The following is a 25,409-nucleotide window of genomic DNA, read 5'->3' as shown; positions in this document are numbered from 1 at the left end:
CTTCAACTGGAGCCGGTTAAGTACATCAGAGGAATGAAAAACTGATAAGAGAGGGAAAGAATAAGACTGTGTTTTCATTTGTACATTAATCACACACTCCTCATCACTCACCTTTTTTGAATTCTTGATTAACATCAAATGACCTTAATTATATAGTAGTCTTTTTTATCTAGGAAATGAAATACAAATAAGACTTCGTAACAAAAGACAAAGACAACACCAAAAGTAATAATCACAATGCAAAGACAAGCGTCTTAACCACCTTCACTAAACTCCAAAGACAGAGATGCTGCAATTGTATTTATGTTGTAGACTTTAGGAATTAGTATGTGAAAACCTATGGGAATCACCACATGGAGAGCAAAAAGACAAGGGCTTATTTATTCTCTCTTTCTCCATGTCCATAAAAACTATGAATGCAAGATTCAAGGTGGTAGTCTACAGTAGATTTTCATTTTCCAGCAGTGTTTTAACTTTACTCAGAGCACAAAAATCTCTTCTGCTACAGTTACATTTGCCCAGTTATTTACTCTTCTTAACACTGAGTTCCTACCAAGAGAAAAATGTCACAGAAAAGAAGGGTGTGCATGAACTTAAGCATGTGAGCATTTAGCAGCAGCTCTGGCTTCCCCCTTAGCACTGACCACTTCATCTCACCTGGGGTCACAGCTGCATGGCCCTCCATTGCCCTTCCAGCCCAAAAGATCACGTTGCTTCAGCCTGTCCCTGAGTGGATGTATACCTATGAACACATATGGACACTTAGTGCATGCACCATAGCCACACATATACATTGTGCAGTCAATTTACCCCTTGAATGACTTGACAGAGATAGGACATGGCTAAAAGTTAACTGAACGAAGTAACAGGAAGAGCCAGTGTTTCATATGGAGGGGATGGTATGGAGTGAGTTTTTATGTCATCAGTACAACATTAAGAAATCTTACCTCATTTCCTTAATTAGGCTTTTCCAATTGTGCCTATAGCCCAAAAGATTTACTTATCTGAGCTCGAAAGGGTGGAGTGTTTTGGCAGCCACATTATGTTGCTTTTAATTGAGGGGTTTGGCTGTCTGGTTACATTTCTTTACCTAATGTTGTGAATGTTATATAATAACTTTGGTACAAATCTTTTTTCTTGGTTTCTATATTCAGTGAAATCCAGACCAAAGTGCCACTGAGACACTGACATTTTATTTTTGACTAGCAAAAATGTAAATTTGCCTGCTCTCCACATGAGAATTTATAAGCTCTGCAAACTTCCAGGTTTTTGTGGGGATTTAAAAGTGTAGAAATGATCAAATTCTGGACTAGCATTCACCAGTTTTGAATTATTGGAAACACTGTCTTTCCCCTCATCAGAAAAAATGCCAAAAGCTTGTGCAAATGGGGACGGCAAAAGAAGGCCTGACGCCAGCTGAAATAAAATGTTCAAAAGTAAAACCCAATAAAAATTTTCGCGGAAGTGATTTGTTTTTTTGGTAGATGAACAAACATTGTTTGTATTACATGACAAACTCACAAAAACCATTACTATCAATTCTACCATTCAAAGAAAATTTAAAACATTATTATAACATTTTGCAGCACCAAGCACTTACATGTTTTTAAAGGATCACAAAACAAGAACTCATGCTTTTACAAATGCTCCAGGGCCATCTATTGAAGATTTACATTCTCTACGCTTAAGAGAGACAACAATGCTTGGGTCTAGCTGTGTCTTTGAAAGGTATCAGAAGCCACTTGATGCAAATTGATGGAGTTAGGTTAGTGTAAAGCCAGATTCAACGTTTACATGTATATATGGCAGATATGAGAAAAGAGCACTGAGCTCCAGAGCTCACATAGAGAGGAAAGGCCAGGCCTGGAGCTGTGGTATATGTGGTAGCAACTGTGTGCTATCTTAGCAGAGAGGGCTCTCTTTGTATGCAGCTGGGATGTCTTTATACAATAAAACCTACTCCAAATGCATTTTTTCAAACTCATCCTGCACCATATAAAACCTGCCTTAGAATCAGCAAAACTGCAAAAGGAAATTGCAGTAGTCACTACCAAGTTTTATAAACAGTTTGCACTACATGTAATTGAGTCCTCCTCACTGAGCAAAAAGCACTTTGGAGCTACCAATTATGACATGAAATACCAGCTAAAATTTCTCTAATTAACTTCTTCCTGTCATATTCTTCCTACTGTTATCATATTTATTGATTGAGTTGATTTGATTTTGGATTTTTATTTCTTCAGAGATAAGTCTGAAAATTTCAGAGGGACTTTTCAGTTGGAGAGAAGGGCATAAGGGGAGTGGACCTGCAAAAGAGGAATGTGGAAGGGACAGATGGTTCTTCGTAGGCTTCCTGTCTTCCTATGACAATGCAACTGGGCTGTACCAAGTCGTATGTCCAGTTCTATTACCTAATACAAGGGCACAAACACATAGAGGAATGCAGGCACTGTGGAGGAGAGGATATAGAATGGGGAGTAATGACCTGACCTCACACATCCTGGCTTTCCCATCGAGTAATGCCATACCTGCCCCCAAACAAACTCATTGCTCTTTTCCTGCCTTGTCTAACTTTGTTTCTCTGCCTCTAAATGGGACTTCCTCTCCTGTGCTCCTGGGGCTTTACCCTTTGTTCCCCCTCTTGCTCATACCTCACTGGTTTTATTAAGAATTAACTCTGTTACCTTTTTGTGTCTTGAGTCTTTCTTCTAATGACACAGCCTGAGTCAGTACAGTTTCCTACACTACTTCTACAGTCCTGCTATGCACAGCTGCTTTTTCTCTTATCTTTCCCTGCTGCCTACTTCTCTGCCAGTATCCATCCCAGGATTTTCCCCTCTGCCCTCCATCCTGCTATGCCACCATTTTTCCTCTATACAGCAGCTGTGTGTATACAATAACACTGCACACCATATATAATCCCAGGGTGGGTTTCATGAGGGGTGCTTGCAGAACATGTAGCTGTGCTGGTGATTTTGTAAATGAAATGAATGCTTTCCTGGAAATTATCCCCAGCAATGTGCTCCACAGGTAGTACTTGATACAAGGCTCCCAGACTACCATTGCACCCTTCTTTCAATCTTCTTCGTTCAAGGGATAGATTGCACATGGATTTTTTTCTGAAGTAAGCAGCACTCTGAACAAGCAGAGGCTGTTAAGAGATAATACTTCTGTCCCTGAATCTCTTCCCAGCTGCTCCTTCTGTTGTTCCAATCTTCATAAATTCACTTCTAAATCTCATATCCTTCATTTTAGCCAGACTAAAGTTTTCAAAATAAGTCTTGGCATATCTGGGCTATTTACTTGCTATATATAGACCAAAATAAAATGGCCAGCTACAGTGTGACCTAGTGAGAACATAAGGAATGCCTCACAGACTTTAGAAACAACTAGCTGTGGAAAAGTGTAATTAATTCATAGGAAGGCTACTGGGACATGAAAGAACAATTTCTACCATGTTCTGCTACTGAATCTGATCTGATCTTATGGAAAACTATACTCTGGTGCAGGGAACTTTTGAAACTTTTGGAAACTTTTACAAATATATACATATATACACGTGCACATATATATAAGGCATAAAGGACAAAAATGCTAAAGGTGCTGGATTTGATCCATGTATGTAGACAAGTCTTGTGGAGAAGGGGGGAATACCACTTTTTTGTTATGTTTCTGTTTAAATTAGCAATTCAAGTCTACCAAAATTCAAAGTATAGGAATACTGAGACTGTGGTTTGAAATCAGAATTTTCCCTTTTCTGTATTGAATCAGATTAGACTCAATTTGTCTCTATATGAAATATTTGTTTAAAAATCATTTCTATTGCAACCAAAAAGTTTAGCAAAATAGTCACATTATTGTCACTTAAAACATGCTTTACTGGTCACGGTGCAAAATAATTACTGAAGGATAGGATAGGATAGGATAGGATAGGATAGGATAGGATAGGATAGGATAGGATAGGATAGGATAGGATAGGATAGGATAGGACGGATAAATCTCAACTCCCAGATGCCCTAGGATGGGTGGCTTCACCTACTAGCTCTAATCAAAGGCTTGGGTCAAAGGATGGAAGTATGGGAGACGGTACAAAAATTGGAAGAACTTTGAAGAGCCATTTGAAGTGCAGTTTTTGAATTCCACTACCACTTCCATGTATATGGGAGTCATCAGAAATGCTGCTAAAGTTTGGCATGGGGTAAGACTGTATATGCATACTAGGAGAAAGTATAAGGACTAAAAAATGGAGCAGCCATTGAAAAAATTATACAGCCAGTTAAAAGCAAGCTAAACAAAACCAACTACTGCTCCACACATTCTCAGCTGTGACACATTAATGCACAGTAAATAGGTAAGAAATGTCTGAGAAGGAACACCATATAAAGCGAATTTGATGAATTAGGAGAGATCAGTGACAAAATTTATTTTATTAATTTCACCAGCATCCCTAAATACTCTGAGAAGATCCTCAGCTAGCTTGCAACAGCTGAGGTTCCGCTGCTAGATTTTGGATATTGGGTACTTCCTAGCAATATTTAATCTAAGGTCATTTCCTATTTTTTTGTTAATAATCAGCCACAGCCCATTGGCTACAGGCCACTGATAGGTGAAAAGTCAACAGACATTTCACTCTGTTTGTCCTGTTTCAGACTAAGGTTTGCAGGCCGCATCTTGCAGGAACGTTATTATGGGAGTTATTAAAAATCTATTTTTGCTGAAAACAATGCAAACGGAAGGAAGTGAGCCTGTCAGGAGACTTATTTCCTATTCAAGCCGACAGGTAGTTGGAGAATGGCCATCTGGAGTTTAAAAATTGCCAGTCGAGCCTCTCAGATTTGTCCCTTCCTGCATTAACACATTCACTCTGGATAGCACAGCGATGTTGTCATGGCACAACAAACAAGAAGCAAATTTCAGGGGGGAAAGGAATTGAAGGAAGTTAGTTAGCCATGAGAAAAATTGTTTGTTCTTGCAGTGCTAATAGCCAAGAGGCAAACACTTGGACATGATCCACTCATCTGGAAACACTTTTGTGTCATGGGAGCATCAAGGTACCGAGCACAAGAAGCCACGGGGCAAGGGTTCGGCTGCCAGCACAGCTCCATCCCCACAGTCCGCCTGCTCCCCAGCTCCCACAGCCAGATAGGCAAGTGTCCCAGCTCACATCGCTCTTGGCAAAACAGATCATTCCTTCTGCCTGCGGTTCCAGGGTGCTAAATCTTCATTTCCTGAAAACAGGAAAGCTCTCCACCTAAAGCCAGCTCTCACTCTGAGTCCTGCTGCTCCTTCTGCAAGGAATTGCACATGACCCATCCCTCTGGTTAAGTGAGTCTAACAAAATCATAAGCAATCACTGTGAAAAGCAAGTGAAGGCTTTAGGAGAGGAAAATTCTGCAGCCCTCCAGCACCTGCCCCCGCAGCTGACTGTCCCTTTTGCACTTCACTGTGTTGACAGGATTACTCTACAGTTTTAGACTCTTAAGTGACATAGGGCTTCTGAGATGAAGTCCATTTTCCTCACCAGTGAGCGAATAGGAAATTGCCTGCATGACTGGTTTGCTTGGCTTGTTGCAGACCTTGTGCTGGCTCCAGCAAAATTTGTTTTCACCTTCGGCATGCTTTAACTCTTGGCTAAGAAAACATCACTCGCCAAGGGTCTATCACCAGAGTGTGGTTTGGCAAATGCATATGTTGCAAAATACTGCCTGACCTAAAAAAAGATTTTATATAATAGTAATTCTTGCACATGGATTGGGGCAATCCCAAACACAAATACAGTCTGAGGAGAAAACGAACTGAGAGCAGCCCTGAGGAGAAGGACTTGGGCTGTTGGTTGTGAGAGGCTCAACATGACCCATCAATGTGCACTTGAAGCCTAGAAAGCCAATCATCCCCTGGGCTGCATCAAAAAAGCATGTTCAGCAGATTGAGGGAGGGAATTCTGTCCCTCTACACTGCTCTCATGGAATACTACATCCAGCTCTTGGGCCCCCAGCATAAGATCGTGGACCTGCTGGAGTCCAGAAGAAAGGCACTAAGTTGATCACAAAGCTGGAGTAATTCTTCTACAAAGGGTGAGATTTGGGGTTGTTCAGCCTGGAGAAGAGAAGGCTCTGGCAGACCTTACAGCAGCCTCCCCATACCTGAAGTGGGACTACAAGAAAGACGGAGAGGGACTTTTTACAAGACCATGTAGTGATAGGACAAGGGGAAATGGCTTCAGACTGAAAGAGGGTAGGTTTAGATTGACTATAAGAAAGGAATTCTTGACTATGAGGGTGATGAGACACTGGAACAGATTGCCCAGAGAGACTGTGGATGCCCCATCCATGGGAGTGCTCAAGGCCAGGCTGGATGCGGCTCTGAGCAATCTGATCAAATGGAAGGTGTCCCTATCCATGGTAAGAGGGTTGGAACTGGATGATTTTTAAGGTCACTTCCAACCCAGACCATTCTGTGATTCTGTGGTAGGGGGTCCCATTTTATAACCTCATGTCTCCCCTTCATATTCATTTTATGCCTCAGTAGTTTATAGTGTATACATACCCAAAGGCAGAGTTTGATCAGTAGAAGCTAGAAAAGAAGAAAAAAAAGTTAGAACATTTTGGAAGCATTTTCGTTCAGTGAGCTGACAATTATGGAGGCTTTATTCCTCCATATTTATTTTTAAAATAGTAACATTTTGGAGGAAGATTACCAAATTCAGACACTTATCAGAAACTGTTTTAAGCATGCTGTGTACATGGGAGAAAAAAAAAATATCTCTATTTAAAACTAGTGACCAGCTTCAAAAGAAAGAGCTTTCTCTCTCCACCAAATTTTCGGGCCCCATTTCAGGACCCTGCTGAATCAGGGCTCTCGTGTGCTGATCTAGGGCAGCTGGCATTTTGAATATTAATATGGTAAGGTAATCCCTCAGCGATCCATGACATTTATGTTTTTGGTTTTACTTAAGTTGTAATTTTCAAAGTTGGACAAGCTTGGAGGAAAAAACCACCTGGCAAACAAACAAACTTTAAAAATTAAAGGAATTTTCCAAGTTTGCTGGATTTGCAAGGCTAGGCATACTGCAGCTTGATTAGTAGTCAATGAAGGAGAAACAATTACACACCAGAAAGTAACATTCAAGAGCTCATGAAATGTGGCCCCAATGTGTTTCTTTTTTTTTTTTTTAATACATGAAGGAATCAGCTGCTATGGTGATAGGAAAATAAAGTAAATAATTCCAACAAATATTCCATGAATCGGAGTTGTGAAATCTGTAAACAACATTATGTTCTCCTTCCATCCTCTTGGAGTGAAGAGCTGGTCAAATGTGGTGCTTTGAGCCTAAACTTGCCTGTTGCTGCCTTATTTTCCTCATAACTGTTCTAATGTACACCACAAGCTGAAATAGACAAGGTGATGCAAGGTGAGAGGCTGACCTCAAAATGAATTTGGAGCATGCTAGAAGCCAAGATTTCTCATAACATCATAGAAATATGCTTTTTTTTAAATGAGATACAGTTCCTTACTCCAAGAACTGCACTAGGAGCTACCTGTGTGCTGCCTAAATAGACTTAGACTCATATGCAAAGTGTGTCCTCCTTCTATTCTTTATTTAACCATGCAAAAATGCAGCAATCAGGTGAACCTTAGGCTAACCATCTGATTATAAAATCCATTTTCTTCCTGTATCTGCAGTGCAGAGATCCCATGCTGAATGTTCCTTTCAGTTTCCTTGCTGGATTTTGTATGGGCAGTTTATACCTGGTTTATTTCAAACTCTGCTTGTAGTTTTTCTTTCTTTAAAAAGTTGTTCTTCACCCAGGTGAATGCCCATATTCACTCTTTGAATGGCATGTTTTATACTCAGCCTTGAATTCTTGGCAAACCATATACTTAAGGTCTACTAAAATATTATATCCTTGTGGAGATAGTATATTCCCTTGAGCTTTTTCTGTAAAGACAGATAAGTACCATAATCATTTGCCTCAATTACACCTGCTATGCCATTTTCATTTTGATTTTGAAAGGTGAATTTATTCTTTTTAATCATTATTAAGAACATATGTATTTCCTGCCAAGGCAGTCTTATAAAAACACTGGAGGCATAGGAGAAAAATTCCTCTGAGGCCTCAGGCACGTTGAACTGTCCTGAGAATGTGATGTGAGGAGAGATTGATGCATGGACTACCTGTCCAGGAATTTGGTAGTACTGGATCAGATTTTCCATGGTTTCTCTCTCTCTTAATTTTACTGAAATTACACATCAGTCGTATGTATGCCTCCATGCACTCACACAAATGCACACACACACACACACACACACAAAGTGCTCCTGCAGAGCCACGAGGATAATGTTAGACAAGATCTGGCTGCAGTTTAGTCACAGAGGGGAAAGTGAATTTCCACACCTTCACATGTATTTTTGAGAGTGTAATTTCTGTTTTAGCTATATGACTACAGCTATTTGTAACTTAAATATTACACATGGTCAATGTCCACTCCAAAGCAAACTAGGTGAAAAGAATGAGTAGTTACCACTGGAATTATAATTGTCAGTAAAGCATAGAGCCAGGATAGGCAATTTCAAGGAGATTCTTTGATTTAGGGAAAAAAAAAAAGGAAATTTAAAATATCATTCCATCTATTTATCTTTCTCTGTTATCTCCTGGAATATTGGCTGAATGCCACTGATATTTTTCCAGTGATGTGGATGAAGGTGTTATGTACAGAGCGACACAAAAGCATTTCAAAGTAAATTCAGCTACTTTCTCAAAAGTTCATCTTTTGTACCCACTTCTGACTATTTCTAGGAAATTAAGAACATTAATATCTCTTCTCCCTCTGTCAATAAAAATTATGAAGGCCAGAAGACAGACAGTTACGAGTCATTAGGCTGACTTCCTGCAAAACACCAGTCGCTGAATTTCACCCAGAAATCCTTGCAAACCCATAACTCCAAGTTGACTTCGATCATACTGTTAGAAAGATGTCCAGTTTTGATTTAAATATTTCAAGGGATGGAGAATCCATTAAATCCCCATGGTAATTTGTTCCAACAGATAATTACCCTCACTTCTAAAAATGTGTTCCTTATTTCCTGTCTGTATTAACATAGCTTCAGCTTCCAATCACTAGGTCTCTATTCTTTCCTTTATCTTCCAGAATTAAAAAGCCTTTATCTCTGTAGGCAATTACAGAGAGTGATTAAAACTTTAATCTAAAAGGCCAATATATGGAACATTTTTTCACCTTAGTATCAAAGGCTTCCCTTTTCCAGTTATACTGTAAAGAAGGAGTAAACTCTGAGTGGAATTACTGTGAAGAAGGAAAGATCAGACTCTTCCCTCAAGCCACTTTACTTGAACAGGCAGAAACAAAGAAACTAATCCATAAGGATCAGTATTAAAATCAACAGCTTTATTATGTCCTACTTTGCACTTTATTTCCACATGCCCCAGTGTTTTGCAATACAGACTTCGTTTCGATTGGACAGTCAGTCTTGGCTCCACATTTTCAGTATTTAAGTCAGACTCCCAATATCACTTCAATGGGATATTTAGGCCAACAGCAACTTATCTTGACTTCCTTACTTCCAAATGAGGCAGACTACCGCAGAAGGCACCAGAACTTCTCCAGGTAACATTTATTTGAAGCCAGATTGAATCCTAGGGGACCATTCCAGCACTGCCTTGTACCCTGTATCGCTCAGTTGGGTGGGGTTGCCCAGTACTAATGCTGGCCTACAGGCAATGACTTTTTACAGTGGGCAAGGAAGGAAAAGGGACAGTGCCTTTAGCAAATCAGATTTTTGCCTGACTAACCATTTATAATAAGATTAGTGAAAGGCATTCCATTTTTCTGCTTAAATGTCCTTTGCAACTGTCATGGTAAAAACACGTTTTGTAGCCTGCAATCTTTTTTGGCACAACTGAAACTTTTTGCATAGCCTACTGATTTATTGTCTTGATGATCTTTTCTTCTGCCTTAGCAGTTCAAGATGTCTCTTGTGACGTTGCTTTTGAAAACCTGATACCTGAATAGAATTCATTCCTCTTTAGCCACTACCAAAAGGTAACAATTTCAACGATAATTTAATGGTTCATAATATATACATAAGCCAAGCAGACCAGATCAAGTGACATTCACATGAAATGTTAACCCCAAAACTAGGTCCCTAAATCCCTGTGTAATTACAGCTATCAATATGTTTAGTGCACATGTATCCACCATCCCTTTAAGAGTTCAGTTTGATCCTTTGGATGCAGATTTGCAGCTCCTGTGCAGTAAAGACCAAGATCAGATACTGTGTGCAGAATTCTAAGGTGTTTGTCTGAATGGATTTTTTCTGATGAGATTTTTGTTGAATTTAATGAGCACATACACTGCCCAAATGTGAAATATTATTTTTCTCACTGGTTATTTGGATAGTCTAAATTTATTGCAGATGAATTCCTTTTTATTCTTAGTTAAGTTTGCCTTTGTAAGCAGTGCCAGATTTGCCAGTTAATACACAAAAACATCACAGCCTTACAGACTGCAGCTTAAGTACAGATCTTGGTGCTTCTTTTTGTCATTAAGTTCAACTATCAACAGCATGCAGCCAATAAATGATGAAGAGCCTCAGGAAATGTTTAGTTCTAAATCATTAATTGTTTTTTAATTCCTTCACAGCATTTTTTTATGAAGTCACCTTCCTAAAAATTTGTACAATCTTCTCTTTAGGTAATCAAACATCTAGAGACATGTAGACTGCATCCAAAAATGAAAGGTGTCGCTCATTTGCATAGCTTGTTTCTATCTACCGTTCCTCAACACACTGGCATTTCTTCCTGCAGTACAGTCTGATGACCCAGTGCATTTTTAGTATCCCAGCTTTTCCAGCAAGACAGGAATAAAAACCTTTGTCTCTCAGAGAGAAAGGTGAATGCTCTGCCTAATGTCACTTCCCTATTGACAATCAGGTTTGTAACAACTGATTGAGGGGCAGGAGAGAAACCTGTGCTCCTGCCTTCAGCCCTCACATGCCAAGCTGCAGCCTGGAATTTTTACAGCTCTGTCCTGAAACTCTGACAAGAAGGGTTTACAACAGAAATCTTGCCAGACCCTTAACCGTAGCGACGCCACTATAATATTTATAAGTACATTATACTCTTTCCAAACATATGCGCTTATTACTTATGTCTTTGCTTCTGCCTCTCTTCTGGGGGACTTTTCTGTATAAACAAAACAGATTCTCTTGCTTATACTTAGAAAATCTAATTGCTCTGCGTCTCTAGCTGTTATACAAACGCCCAAACAGCCAAGAGATTCTTTCACTGCATTTGCACAGCAGCAAGTCTCTACAAAAAACATAAACTTCCTTTTCCACTTTGCTCTTCTTCGCTTTCATAAATCTGCCCATTTCACTCGTGTTTGGATAAGACTCTTCTTTAAAAAAAAAAAAAGAAGAAGTTAAAATAAAAAGATGCAAGTCTGAGGTGGATAGGCCATCAGTTATACAGACCAGCCTTACAAGAGCTGACAATTCTGTCCCTTTAAGTAAACAGAGGAACAGAAAAGGTACATAAACAAAAAGACCACTTGCAGGGCTGACAGCTTGTCTGCTCCAGGAAAAGCAGGTTCCCAGGGAAAGTGATTGCCAAATAGTAATAGGGAGTGACAGGGATTTCCTAGATTTTCCATGAACATCTCAAAGCAGTTTTTTCCTGGGCACAGATATGCCCATTTCTGCTGATGAGTTAGACAGATGTGGCCTGCATGTGAGAAACTGCTCAAAAGTAGCTAACCCAAAACAATACAGGTTCTTCTCCACAAGGCTTTAGCTGGATTCAAAGTCACCAGAGCTTTTAGTGAACACAGACCAGGATGTCCTTACCTGCTGTTGGGTTGGGTTTGCATCAGGGTTTCAGGTTTGCAAATCACAGTCAAACTGAGGAATAATCTGACAGTGGCCTCAACTGAGCTTAAAGCAAAATGAAATAGCACTCCATTCTGAAATAGTAGAATTCTGCTGAAATCATCTTTCTTGTGAGAGTTTAGCTGTTAAAATGGGTCTAGACCAACTTTAAAACAATAGGAAATCAAACATGTATAGGTATGAATACGTAGCCTGATTCTAGTCAGGAGTGCTAGGTAAGTTTTCCACTTCAGCTGCCTTTTTACCCTTACTAAAAAATATTTCAGTTGCATCGTTGTATCTGTTTGAATGCTTAGATAATTCAGAAATCAAACTATTTCAAATTATGATATGCATAAGGCATGCAAAAAGGAAGTGGGGGGGGGGCAGGGCAAGAAAGACTTTCAAGTAAAAAAGTAATACCTAAAGCACATTATACACAGAAATTGTGTAAGTCAGGTAAATTACTCCTGCATGGGGTTTTCTGGAAAACAGTTTCTCTGGTCTCTCTGATGCTGATGCAGTCTCTCTTATCAGGAAAAAAGTATACTGGTCAGCATCTTCTACAGTTCTTCTGCAGTCATAAACAGGCAGTAAAAAAAAAGACACAACTTTTTTTAAAAAGCTACTATCACATAACAAAAGCCCTCCAAAATATTCTTTCCTGTTGCACTTTATTCTTTTGTAGTTTTTGTTTTCTCAAAAAAGGGATTTAGTTTTTGGTAAGCTCTTCTGTCTACACATATGACATATGTGGTATGGCTGCAGAAAGAATGGGGAAACAGTAGACTCAGGTTATCCCTAAATTATACGATGAGTTGTTTGAATGACTGATCTGGTCATAGCAGTAAGAAAATGATGTGAGGTTGGATGAATGTCTATATTTCTAATCCTGATAATTTTAAGGACATGAAGACAAAGTTACCTGTGGGGGAAAAAAACCATTATGGAAGATCAAATATAATCCATCTATAGGTGGAATTGTATTAAGATTGTTCTTAAATATACATATGATTCCTCTCTCAAAATATTTGCATTAAATTCTGGGGAGTAACCTAAGTATAACCTCCCACAAAACACCTCAGAACTCAGTCACTAATGCTGAAACCTAGCATTGATAGTAGGCCTGAGCTTCATTATCTGAAAATATGTCTGATCATTCATGATTCTTCTGAATTTGAGGAACTTAAGAAGGAATTAACCCCTGCACCGAAATGATAGGGCACAGAGATAAAGTCTAAAACATTCTTTCATTTTCCTTTTATTTTTGGCATGAGTTGTGTCAGAACACTTTAGCCTTGGATGAACTGTATCCTGAAAACTGAAAATGTAAAGTCAGGAAGTTAAGAGACTATTAAGAAAAATGAGATCAAGGGAGCAAAAAAACATACAAATAAGTTTGATGACAAGGAACAAATTTCATTAAGAAGAAACCCACATGAGGAAAACCAGTTTTTACTTTGTTGTTGTAATGGACAAAGTCAGCAATATAAAACAACCAGGTCATCCATCTATTCCTGCAGGAAAACCACTGGAGCCTTCAATATCATAGTGTCAGCTGCTTTTCTATAGCCTGACCTCATGAGCTAAGAAGCATGAACTCTGCTAAAAAAGATTCCTTTGGGTTCAGTAAGGCTGCCTCCTGTTTTTAAGTTTGCTCTATGTGTGTGTGTGGGTACTGTGACACCTGCAGTCTGATACGGCTGTTATTGCTCTAACTAGGCAAACTAATTTAGGCACACGGGGTTTTTTTTTTAGTCATGCTTAAGTGGCTGATTTTTGCCTTTGAAAACAGGAAACAAGTGCTGTAATTGTAAAGAACTAATCTGGTAATTAAACCATTAAGGACAAGAAATCAAGGGTGGGTTTTGAGGGTAGTTTGCCTTTTTCTGGGTTGTTTTTTGGGGATTTTTTTGAGTCAGAAGCTTTCAATTGGGCACAACTCAGACACAACTTTCCTTAACTAACCTCTGATTCTGCTTAGAGCACTAAGGAAGTGGAGAAGGAGGAGGACTTAAATGGACTGAACCAGAAAATAATAAAAGAAAAACAATACTATTCTCTGGAGAAATGAGTGTCATGATGAAAAATCAGTTTATTCTCAGTTAGAATAAATTTTGAAAGAAAGAAAACACAAGAAGATAATTTTCAAAGGAACTTCTCTCATAAAAAATTGATGTGTGTATCATGGGGCTAGCTTTAAAAAGGAAGCAATAATTTAAAGACCATTCTCTTTCCCAGAACCCTTGCTTCAAATTTTTAACAAAATAGTCAGGGGCAAGGCTGTTTAGAAAAGCAGTTAGATTCACCTGAATGTGATTTGGGCAGGGTTTTTTTCCTTCCTTTTGTTAATAAATTGTGATTAACAGCTAAAATGTATAAGCAGAGCTAAGTTGTTAAATCAAACTTAGTAAATCTGAGTGGCCAGCCAGGGACAATGCTGGATTGAAGGAAGAATCATTTTGCTTTCCTGCTGCCCAAGACATATCAAAAGCTTTGCATCTACAGTTCATGAGTCAAATCTTGACCGTAGCTGCACCTGTAAGTGAAAGATAGGTACTGTAGGTGCACAGCTAATTAACAGCTTTGTTTCAGCTAGGTGTTAGAAGACCAAGCAAAGTTCCAGCAAATTTCACTCCTGAGAAACTAAACCGAGCATTTTTGAGAAATGACAGGACAACAGATAAATGCAGCCAACTGTGTAAATCCACTGCTTGGCTTGTCAACGATGACATTAGGCAGGGTTCCTGGACACTATAGGGATGCAACCATCTTCTGGTTTTTGCTTCTTGACCTGTAACTGAAAGTTTTGAATTTAGGTCTGCCTTCCATGCTTATTTGCTGAAGATGATGGCCAGAAGCTGCCTCCAACCTCCTGCTATGTTCCGGCACTACACACCTGAGCCGAGGTACTTTCGCACACGGTGTCTCCTCAGATATTGGACAGGAATTTCCTCCCACGCCACCAACAGAAGAACAAACCACATGAAAATGGAATGAGTCCTAAGACACTGAATATTTCCCCTCCCCATCCTGGATATTTACAAGCATTCTTTGCTGTCAAAACAATGTTCGTACAAACCAGTGATTGTGCTGGGGTATTTCAGTATAAGCATGTGGCTAGATATATAGAGAAACACTCAGAAAACAACTTTCTTAAACAAATAAACAGCTGAGCTCTTGAACTTTATGCTCACAGTAATCTGCCATCATTAATCCCACTCAGTGTTTGACATAGCAGCCTAAATGAGGAAGGCATGGAGAGCAGGGGAGTAGGGTTGAAAAAGGTCATAACCTTCTGTTTAAACTAGCTGAGAACCATTTTCTTAAACCTGGAATATAGGATGGGCCAGATCCATCTGCTCAGGAGCGTCAATCTTGTGAGGAAACAGACCTGATATCTTTGGCATGAGTGTTGCTAGAAGTATATGGATGGCATTCATAGTTAATTGCTAAAAGCCCAAAAGTCCCTTACAAGAAGATTCCATAGGCCAGCATAGCTTTTGTATCATAACTGTTCAGAGTCTCTTTCTGTTTAAAAAATGATAAAAACACAATCCAACTCCTAAGAAAGAGAGTTTCTGCATTAAGAAGATGCTTAGGGAAAAGGATCATTTCAGAAGTCTTGAAGAGGACTACAAACTACTGTTTCAAGCAGTACCCTTGATTTTCCTAAGAAAAGTCTCTCACCTATAGTCACAAATCCAGGTGGAGAAGCTGAGGTAGTCCCCATTGTCAACATGTATTATTCTCCTATGACACCAGAACATTACTAATTTATACACAAGTTACTGGAGTCATTCACATTATTTTCTTTGGGAAGGGGGAAGAAGAGAAGATGGCTGCTGAAGAGGTTGGGTGGGGAAAGAGATGCAGGCAAGGAAAACTGATTATTATTGCTGCTAACAAAACTTGCTCTTTTTTCCCTCATTGTCAAATAGTGCTGTTCAGCTGATGAAAACCAGATGGGCCCTCAGACATTTGATGAAGCAATACGGTCCACATGCTGAATGCTAACATGAAGCAAAGGTGCTAATTACTGGCTTGTAGGTTAAAAAAAAAGAATGTTCCACCTGCACGCTATAACTTCTGAACCTTCATTTGCTAGGAACAGGAAAACTATAATGTAAACAACCTGTCCCACTCATTGTTCTTTTATGAGGGAAAATTTGAATTTTAAGGCAGATTACAACCCTCAGTGACAGAAAAATCTATGCAACTGGATTTGTCCATTGAACAGATTGAAGAATCAAACCATTTCTAGGTAGAGAGAGTAGCTGATGCCTAGTCTGGGACCAGCCATGTCCCTTAGTATTGCCTCAGCCTGGGCACAAATAGATCCTGAAAACCTTTAGCCTCCAGTAAAAAAAAATTAACAGAGTCCTAGAGCCTTAGCAGATAGGCCTGATTCCCAGTGCAGCAAGTGAGCCATGGACCCCCGCATGGGGGACTTTCATCCCTGCTGACTTACTGCTGCTGATGGAGCTTGCTTTGCTGCTGATATGCAGCAACTGATTGACTTGTTTGCTGTCACAAACAACACATGCTTACTGAGGAAGCTACAGAAGCTGGGAAGGTGACAGCCCTTCCCTCTCCATGATTAGTGTTATGTCTCATGGTGCACTGTAGAATAATTAAACCTTGAATTGAATGATGTGCTGTTGGCCGCCTTCCTCACCCTGGCGTCTTTCCACACTGTCAAATTTCCTCTTTTCAACTACATTGCCTTACCTTTCTTAAATTTTGCTCCAGGACAGATTTCCACCTTTCTTTCACCAATTTTTTTTTCTCCTCAGAAGCCCCTTCACTACGCGGTCCTGCCTGTGGCTGCAGCAGGGACATGGGTGAAGGCATAGGACCAGCTGGGTGTAGACACATCCCTCCCTCCAGGGCAGTGTTTGAAAGAAATGTGTGCTTGCCTCTGGCCAGTTAGCAGTCAGCAGCACCGCAGTGCTGTGCTCCAGTTTCTGATACACTTTCCTTCAGCAGCTCCACATGGTGGGGAGGGTGGTGGGGAAAACAAGTTCACAGTGTGACCCAGTCTAAAATCAGCAGAGCAATCCTTTCCTTGTCAACTTGTACCCAGCTTCCTGTTTTGATGCACCATTCCCTGACTACTATTTAATCCCAGTTTGGCTCTAAAAGTATTACAAAATACATTTTTGGCAACGGTTTTCTGAGATTCCTAGCAAAAAAAATTCATTTTTGGGAAGATGCCGAATTCTAATAAAGCTGTTCAGGAGAAATGTTTTCCAGCTATAGCTACTGTGACCACTTATTGCATTTAAGCACTGATGTTTGGAAATAACCTGTTATGGGAGAAATTGATACACACTTTTCTGGAAATGATTTATAAGTACTGTTTTCACCAAAAAGACTACCACTCTGCGGAACAGCGTGACCCTGGGACAAGGGACAAGATTAGACATAAGACACAGGCTGAAACAGCTCTTGAATATAATTCAGAGAATGGTGACCTTTCACAAATGAAACTACAATAATAAGAGTCTTGGAAGTAACAAGTGCTACTAAATAATTTCCCAGATACCAGTAACTTGGAGATAAGCCTGAGGAATAGTATGGAGTAGATCTCTCTGGAGTCTGCAATACACAGGTCTGCATCCTCTGAAACTAAAGTAAGATCTAAGATCTTGAGGAAGGTAAAATTAAACACTTGCAGCAATATTTGTGATAAAACACTAATAATTTGGGAATCAGAAAATATGTGGTATTAGAACAATATTCCATGGTTTCTGGTTGCCCTAGAAATTTCATCTGCTTGGTATTATTTTCAGCTTGAAAGTGATGCTGGAGAGTGTCTTCCTTTTACTTGATAAATATTTGGGTTTTAAGAGACGTCACTTAAAGTAGAATTTCCTCTGGTGTTCCTGAATGTACGGAAAAGATCGTTCTTCTGAATGAAAGTAAGAAGTAGCAATGGACATGCCCTGGGTGCAGCATCCAGCTCCCTTGGTGTACATATACAGAAAAATCCCACAAGGCTTAAGTGGACTCAAGATCAGCAGTTCCTTCCTTTCACAGGTTTTCAAAGTCCACTGCATATTCTGATGTTTGCTGAAATCCAAGGAGTACTTTATAATCAATTAGGAAGATCTCAGAGGGTTTCTCAGAAGCACAGAAGTGATAAATGTACCTCAGATCAGGAGGTATTCTGTTAGAAACTTTGGAAAGCAAATGTTTCCTGCCCTAGCTTCCTCATGTTCCAAACCATGTATAGGGGATACAGTAAATAAAATCTAAATACAGCCAATAAATATTATTCTTACTTTAGTTCTCTTAGAAAATGCTAGAAGACCAATTTGCATTAATTTTCACTTCACACCCAGATTGTTTCTTTGTAACACACCCTCTCTGCTAGGTCCTATCTAATAGAAATATGCTTCCATGGCAATACCTATTTTCTTATAGATCACAAATATTCTACTGAGATAGCCATCGTTTAATTTTTAATTTTTTTCTGCACAAAAATCGGACTAGTACAACAAAAAGAGACATGAGCTTCAAATAAAACAAGAGGTTAACAAGAATTTGGATAATTTCCATGTTAAAATGGTTGGGCCTAACACACTCAGATTATAGACCACATAAGATTCTAAGATGCATAAAACTTTTTAAATACATCACAAATGGACAAATTAAATCTTGGAACTACTGACAGATATTGGAACTACTGACAGATATTATAGGAAAGATGTCTCTGAGGGGAGATAAAAGAAGACTGAGAAGGACAATGATGGTGTCCATCTTTAAAAAAGAGGCAGAAGAGGAAAGGGGAAATTTTTACACGACAACCCCAGGATGCCGGAGAAATGCTTAAACAAATAATCAACAAACCATCTGTAAATACCTAGAAAATAAACAATGTGATAAGCATAAGCCAGTTTACATTTGCCAGAACAAATTCTGCAAAACCAAAGTAATTCCTACAACCACGTAACAGAACTTGTGGGTAAAGAAGTTATAGTCGTAATATAGCTCATCTTAAGAAATGGGCCAGACTGTATGACATGATGTGCTCTGGAGAAATTTATGGAAGCATGGACAAGGTGAAAGAGAAATACAATTCTCTTTTCAGGAGGGAACAATCAATGGCTAAAGGGCTTCTCCCATATCCCATATTTCTCAGTATTTTCACTAATGATCCATAAAAGATACAAAAAGTATTTATCAAATATGAAAACCAAATTACTCATCAAATTTGAAGAGAACACTAAATAAGACAAACTCTTAATGCACTAGAGGATATAAAAGACGCCGTAATCCTCCTACATTTGTTTTAGCAGTCAGAAAGGCACACTTTCCACAGGGCAGAGGACTATTTATTGCCTCTGTACAGGAATAAACTGCTGCATGAGCAGCTAGAGAAGTAGTTAGACAGGAAAGAACTAGGGGTTATGTAGTGGATCACAGGGTGAATGATGCAGTGTTTCAAATGACACACTGGGTAGCCTGCAAACGAAGATAAACAGTCTGCAGGAGACTAGATCTCCTTCCTCTTTCAGAGCTTGAGAGGCCTCAGCTACTGTATCTGAGTAAAAGTATTGAGCATTGACAGGAGAACTGCATATTAAAAGCCTACAAAATATGCCTTAGAGGAAAAATTGGAAGATTTGAGGTTATTTGGTTGCTAAATAGAAGATGGAGAGGACATGATTGTCTTAAATATACAAAAGAAAGTTGCAGAGAGGAAGTACATGTTTTCTATGCCCTTGGTGTTTAGGACTAGGTTAATAGAAAGATTTTGTATTAACAAAGGCTTCCTAAGAGTATGAACGGTGAAGGTCTGGAGTAAACACATGAGGAGACTGTGGACTTTTCAACATGAAACACTTTTAAGAAGTGATCAAACGTGTAAGACATAATACAATTATGGTTGATACAGTCTTTCCATGTTCATCACTTTGAAGTCTTCTTTGTTCTTGTGATGCTGTGAAATCACAGTCCACAGAAAGCTGATGGCCTCTGAGGCCACAGTCTTCAGACTCCTATCAAAGTGCATCTCTATAGTACAGTTCTCAAATAAAAGTTTAATGGCAAGGGCAGACAGTGGTCCACAGAAGAACTTGAGGTTTGGCAGTGGCCAGTTAGCTGAAAAAGCTTGGAGATACTGGCACAGGCCCTACCTCAGAATCTGAACTCATTTTACATCCCACCTTTATTCAGCCAGAATCTCACAGGAACATGGGAAGAAAAAAAAAAAAAGGTGGGGGGAGAGGCAGCTTACCTGCTTCTCTTCCCACTTTTTCTTTATTTAAACTCATGGAGACCAGGAAATTCTCCCATATTTGCCAGCGGTATAGCAGTACAATTTTTTTTTCCCACACATCTAAAGTAGAGTAAATTTAACCACACAAGATGTATAATTATCACCCTGAAATGCACTGCTGTCATGAAATGGAATTTATTCACAGTCAGGAAACAGTTAGGCCTCAGGTTTGCTGGACATTATCAGCAGGGCTGTGACATCCAGGGCAGCCAGTCCAACAGCTCCAAGCGAGCTCAGCACTCACAAACCATGTTATGCTTCTGAGTACTTATTACCAATAAAACAAATGTTATGAGTGTATATTTTTAGGTAGCCCAGTTGATTTTTCAGCCAGTCTCTCATAAGCTGAGGAGGTCTATGTGACACGGTGAGGCTCACTTGGAGAGCTTGAAGACAACACATTTTACTGCACAGCTTTGGTTCTGCACTTCAGGAGCTGCTCTACAGCAGTGCTGCTGGAGAGAAAGGTCACACACGGAATAAACCCACTGCAAATGATCATTTCTGCTGCTGGAGAATGAATCCTCTTTGGCAGTTGTGGGTATCAAACAGCAGCTGTCCTCAAAGGAGAGGAAGGAACACTGGAGTGTTTCTGCTGCAGCCCCAACCACAGCAAGCCCCAGCAGGCAGGCAGTGGTTGTGGGTGTCCCTGTAACACCTACCCCGCTCCAACAGAGACACTCTGAGCAATAGCTCAGCAAGGCTCCAGCTCACCCACACCAAGCAGACCTCACCATGCATTGGGATCTGGCTAAGTTTTAGAGCCATGACACATTTTGGCAGGTTGGCATCTGGCGGTTCAAATGCACCTGCTTACAATTAGCTACAATAAATTCCACATAAAATATGTCACTGCTTGGATCAGGGTACCTTGTTCACATACTCATTTTTTAACCCTTTCAGTATCCTTGTTTTATTAAAAGTAAGCCAAAGAGGTTTCCTTTAACTTTTATTGACCTTTCCTTCACCAGAGCTTCCCTTTTTAAGGACCCTATATTGCGGACAAAAGAAAAAAGCCCATTAACAGCAGCACAAGAGACTGAATTGTGCTGTATGAGGGCAACTAAAGTAAACAAAACCCACTGAACATTCTCTGTGATGCTGAGCAGAAATAGATTAACTCCTAATATGGAGTTAATACTCTTCCAAAACACACAATAGCATTTCCTTGTACTCCTAATTATGACAATAAAACAACTGTGTTTGGAGAGGAAATGAAGAAACACCAGAAATCACCTGGTCACCCAATACACGTGCATTATTGAGCTATAAAGTTCCATTTTTGGATACCACTACCACATTCTGCTGCTATAGTGATATTTTTTATGTCTCACAATATGAACTTTAAGAGGGACAGATTGCCTGGTTTATGTACTATTGTGGGACATAGAGATTTTTACTGGAACAAAATAATGAACTATCAAACAAGCATGCTCTAATTGTGCTAATAAATAGTCACAAAATCCTGTTAACTCCAAAAGCCTGGGGCAAAATGTATTTACTTCAGGAAAATAAGAAGTAAATTAATTTAGGATAGGATGCACCTGGAGGAAGTTTAGACCTAACTGTTGGCCCAAACCAAATGTGAAGGATGTCTGGATCCAGTTCCATATTCATATTCCATCTTGCTTCTACCTCTATAACATGATGGAATGGGAAAAGCCAAATTCCAGATCCAAGAATACACAATATTTCAAGGACTAATATAAACCCTTTTTCTCCTTCAGTGAGACATAGAACATCCTTGTAGTCAGCATGGTGCAAAGTGGATGCAAACATAAGCATATGAAATTTAACTCTATCCATCCATGTTCTATTTCTTTTGGTAACACTAACTTCACATCCCTAACTGCATTATTCTCCCAAATGAAAGAAGAGTAATGCTCACCAATACTACAGCCTGACAAGCAAAAAGAGGTACAGAATAAAGATTGACTACCAGACTTTCAAAAAACTCTTCCACCCTGATTAAAAGTGGAAAGGAAGTTTTTTATCACAAAAACAATTATGCTGCTGGCTCCCATTCTTTTTAATTTTTATTCAGGAATTCAGTTAAACTGAAAATATAGATGACATTTAGGCTGAATGGGCACTTGCAATTCAGCATGTTGGCAATGAAATCCACTCCTTGAAAAACTGTGGGAGACTAAACCCAAACTATACTGCAACAATTTTTTTATCTTTTCTTTTTTTTTTTTCTTTTTTTTTTTTGTTTGGTTGGTTGGTTTTTGTTTGGGTTTTTTTATTTGTTTGGGGTTTTTTGGGTTTTTGATCACTGAGGTCAAAGTACTGTGGCATGTTTATCCTCCCCTACTCTAGCTGGCAACCCTTCTGCTTCCTTTCTCCAACTGGAGGGGAAGGTGAGAGGCTGCTTCGCATTGTCTGGCAGGGGACGTTTGTCTCATGGGAGAGAAAATGCCTTCCTACAGACTACAAAAAAAAAGTCTCTGTAGACAGGATATACAGCACACTCCATGTAAACTTCATTTTGATGTAGTTAAGTGATATTTACAAGGCAACATCACTTTATGTGTTACTAAGTTGGCTCTGGCATACTCCAGGGGCTAAGCCCATCTGGGGCCAGAGAGCAAGGAAAAGGCTCAAGATTGCAGACTTCCGAGTGCAAAACCACCTGGTCAGGTTTTAGATGCTTAATCCAAACTGTCACATATAAATGCACAAGCTTCTATAGGCCATGTGGAGCTCACAAGAATCAGTGTTGGAGAAGCTATCTGATACACTTAAAGAGACACTGATTGCTCTATAAAGGAATAGAGGAACCCCATAGGAGGGCCACAAAGTTGATAATAGGACTGGAGCACCTCCTCTATGAAGACAGGCTGAGAAATTTGGGACTGTTCGGCCTGGAGAAGAGAAGCCTGCATGGAGACCTCACAGCAACCTTCCTGTACCTGAAGGGGGCCTGCAGGGAAGCTGGAGAGGGACAGTTCATCAGGAACTGTGGTGACAGGACAAGGAGCAATGGGTACAAACTGAAAGAGGGGAAATTCAGGTCAGATATTAGAAGGAAAGTCTTGACTGTGAGGTTGGTACACCACTATAACAGGTTGTTCAGGGAGGTTGTGGATGCCCCAATCCACTGTTCAAGGACAGGTTGGATAAAGCCTTCAGCAACCTGGTCTAAGGGAATGTGTCCCTGCCCATGGCAGTGGGGGCTAGGAGTAGATGATCTTTAAGGTCCTTTCCAACTCTTAACATTCTGTGATTATGTAAGTAGGGCTGAAAATTACATAGAGGTCCCTTGCAATCTTATACAGTTAGTAATGGGGTTAATCCAGAAAATATCTCTGACACTAGAAAAATCTCAGTCAAGCAAAAAACCCCAAAGGATCATAATTGCAACGTACCTGAGTAAGGGAACAGGAAAAACTGCTGTCCACAGCTTTAATCAATTTAAACATCTTTATCAAAGCAATACAACAGATACAATACAACAATTTTTTCATGTCTGGTCCACAGAAGCCAGATGCACTTAGACTGTGTGTACATATATACATAAAATTCTTGACAAAATTTGTGGGAGTTGTGCAGCCTCACAAAAGGGGCACAGTCTTCTTACTTGAAGCACTTTAGCCATGAAAATTCCAGAGAACTTATCTTGTCACTGGTCTCTTGGGGCACATCTGTCTCACATTCAGTAGTTCAGGTAAAACAATAAAAAAATAAAACAACAGAAAAGCTCTGTGAGGTTTTAATAAAGACTTTTATGTAGAGCAGGGTTCAACAAGATGTTTGCTACTCCACCAAAGATTTATGCTACCAAAAGCCAACTTGGGTCTTTAATATAAACCAAATCCCCCTATATTTAGTTGAGCATGGAGAATGCAGTATCACATTAAAGTGAATCTAATAGCTGAAAGGATGGAATCTATAATTTATATTTCTCTCTATATAATTCTTGTTGACTTGACACAGCATCACTCTCTCCAAACATATTCTTATTTCCCCAAATCTTGAAATTCTAAGAAGAGCTGTAACAACATCTCGGTCCAACAACTTTGTGATTGCTCCCTCTTCATAAAACAGTTTCCCTGAGTTCTGTGCTTCCTTGACAGCTCTTTCTCATTACAGAGCTTTCCCTACCTCATTACTCAATATCCTATCCCATATTGTCCTCAAACACAGAGAGCTCCCTCTCCCCCATTTCTCCATAGGAGACCATGAGTCATTTTTATACTCCCTCCCCAGGAACCAGGAGTTTCCCAGGTGCATTTCATAAGGGAGAAAGCAAATGGTTGCTTAGGCAAAAATATGTTTCATGTGAATGCACATCAAGGCAACAGACAAGCAACGTGGAGGAACCAGATTTACCTTTTCCATTGTTTACTTATTCCCAAGTCTAATTCCCTTCATAGACTGTATCACCAATTCCTACAATTGCTCTTGTTTTTCACAGTTGGCCTCTGCCTTCCTATATCCTCTTCCCTCTTAATTTTAACATGCTTAGGAAAAGCAAATCGCCCCAAAGAAATTCCATGGGGAAAGTCCTTATGCAGCTATGCAGTACATAAAGAGGAGCCTGTTTGCTCAGCTTATTGATGAGCAGAAACTTTGCCAAGCTGTAAAGAGCAGGACTGTTACTATTTGATTATGGACAGCTGCTTCACACAGTTACAAAAGACAGTGTTGCTGCATGTTTGAATTTTGGCTGGTTTTTTCATAACTATTCTGTAAGTGCTTGTGAAAACCTCCAAAGCAACAGCTTAACAAATACTATTTACCATCCTTCTTTTCCTATGGGAGTCATTGTTTTGTTATCCTTACAGGTGTTTTCCTTATAGCAGCCTTAGTATGCAAAGTGGGGATTGGTGGCTCCACAGCATCATTTTCTCTCTCCTTTTACTTGTACTGTGATGTCAAGATTGTTCTGCTTTTCCTGCCTGGTGCCTTCTCGGATCTAACTTTCACTGCTAAAAGGAGCCTTTCCACTCAATTCTTAGTGTATCATAGAGGGATTTATTTTCAAAGGTGCCAAATTTCCTGTCACGTGTTATAGTGGATCTTCCTAGAAATCACTGTGATCAGATAGCACACTGTGACTTTGTTCCCCTATCAAATTTCCTTGGCATTAGAACAGAGTGATGGAGTGCCAACACAAGCAAAAGTACTTGGGCAATTTCTTAGCTCGTGTCATCAAACAAGTTCATTCCTCCACACTAAATTCTTACAGAAGTTGAATTTCTGTAAGACATAGGATTTCAGCTACAAACAGAGCAA

The 25,409-nt window shown here is 39.6% G+C and overlaps 1 long non-coding RNA gene across 2 annotated transcripts; it reads left to right on the top strand.

Moving 5' to 3' along the window:
- Positions 1 to 9,537: 9,537 nt before the first annotated feature.
- LOC125317406 lies at positions 9,538 to 16,535 on the top strand. 2 transcript variants are annotated; one of them, XR_007200062.1, is made up of 3 exons: positions 9,538 to 9,624; positions 9,980 to 10,059; positions 14,704 to 16,535. It is a non-coding gene; the product is annotated as an uncharacterized LOC125317406 (long non-coding RNA). The 2 variants fall into 2 exon arrangements; XR_007200061.1 differs by having other exon boundaries at positions 9,543 to 9,624; positions 9,977 to 10,059.
- The last annotated feature ends 8,874 nt before the right edge of the window (positions 16,536 to 25,409 follow it).

Source organism: Corvus hawaiiensis, chromosome 26 (genome assembly GCF_020740725.1).
Source record: "Corvus hawaiiensis isolate bCorHaw1 chromosome 26, bCorHaw1.pri.cur, whole genome shotgun sequence".
Taxonomy (NCBI): Eukaryota; Metazoa; Chordata; class Aves; order Passeriformes; family Corvidae; genus Corvus; species Corvus hawaiiensis.
The sequence above is the reverse complement of the archived record's forward strand: the minus strand, read 5'-3'. Positions and strand labels throughout refer to the sequence as shown.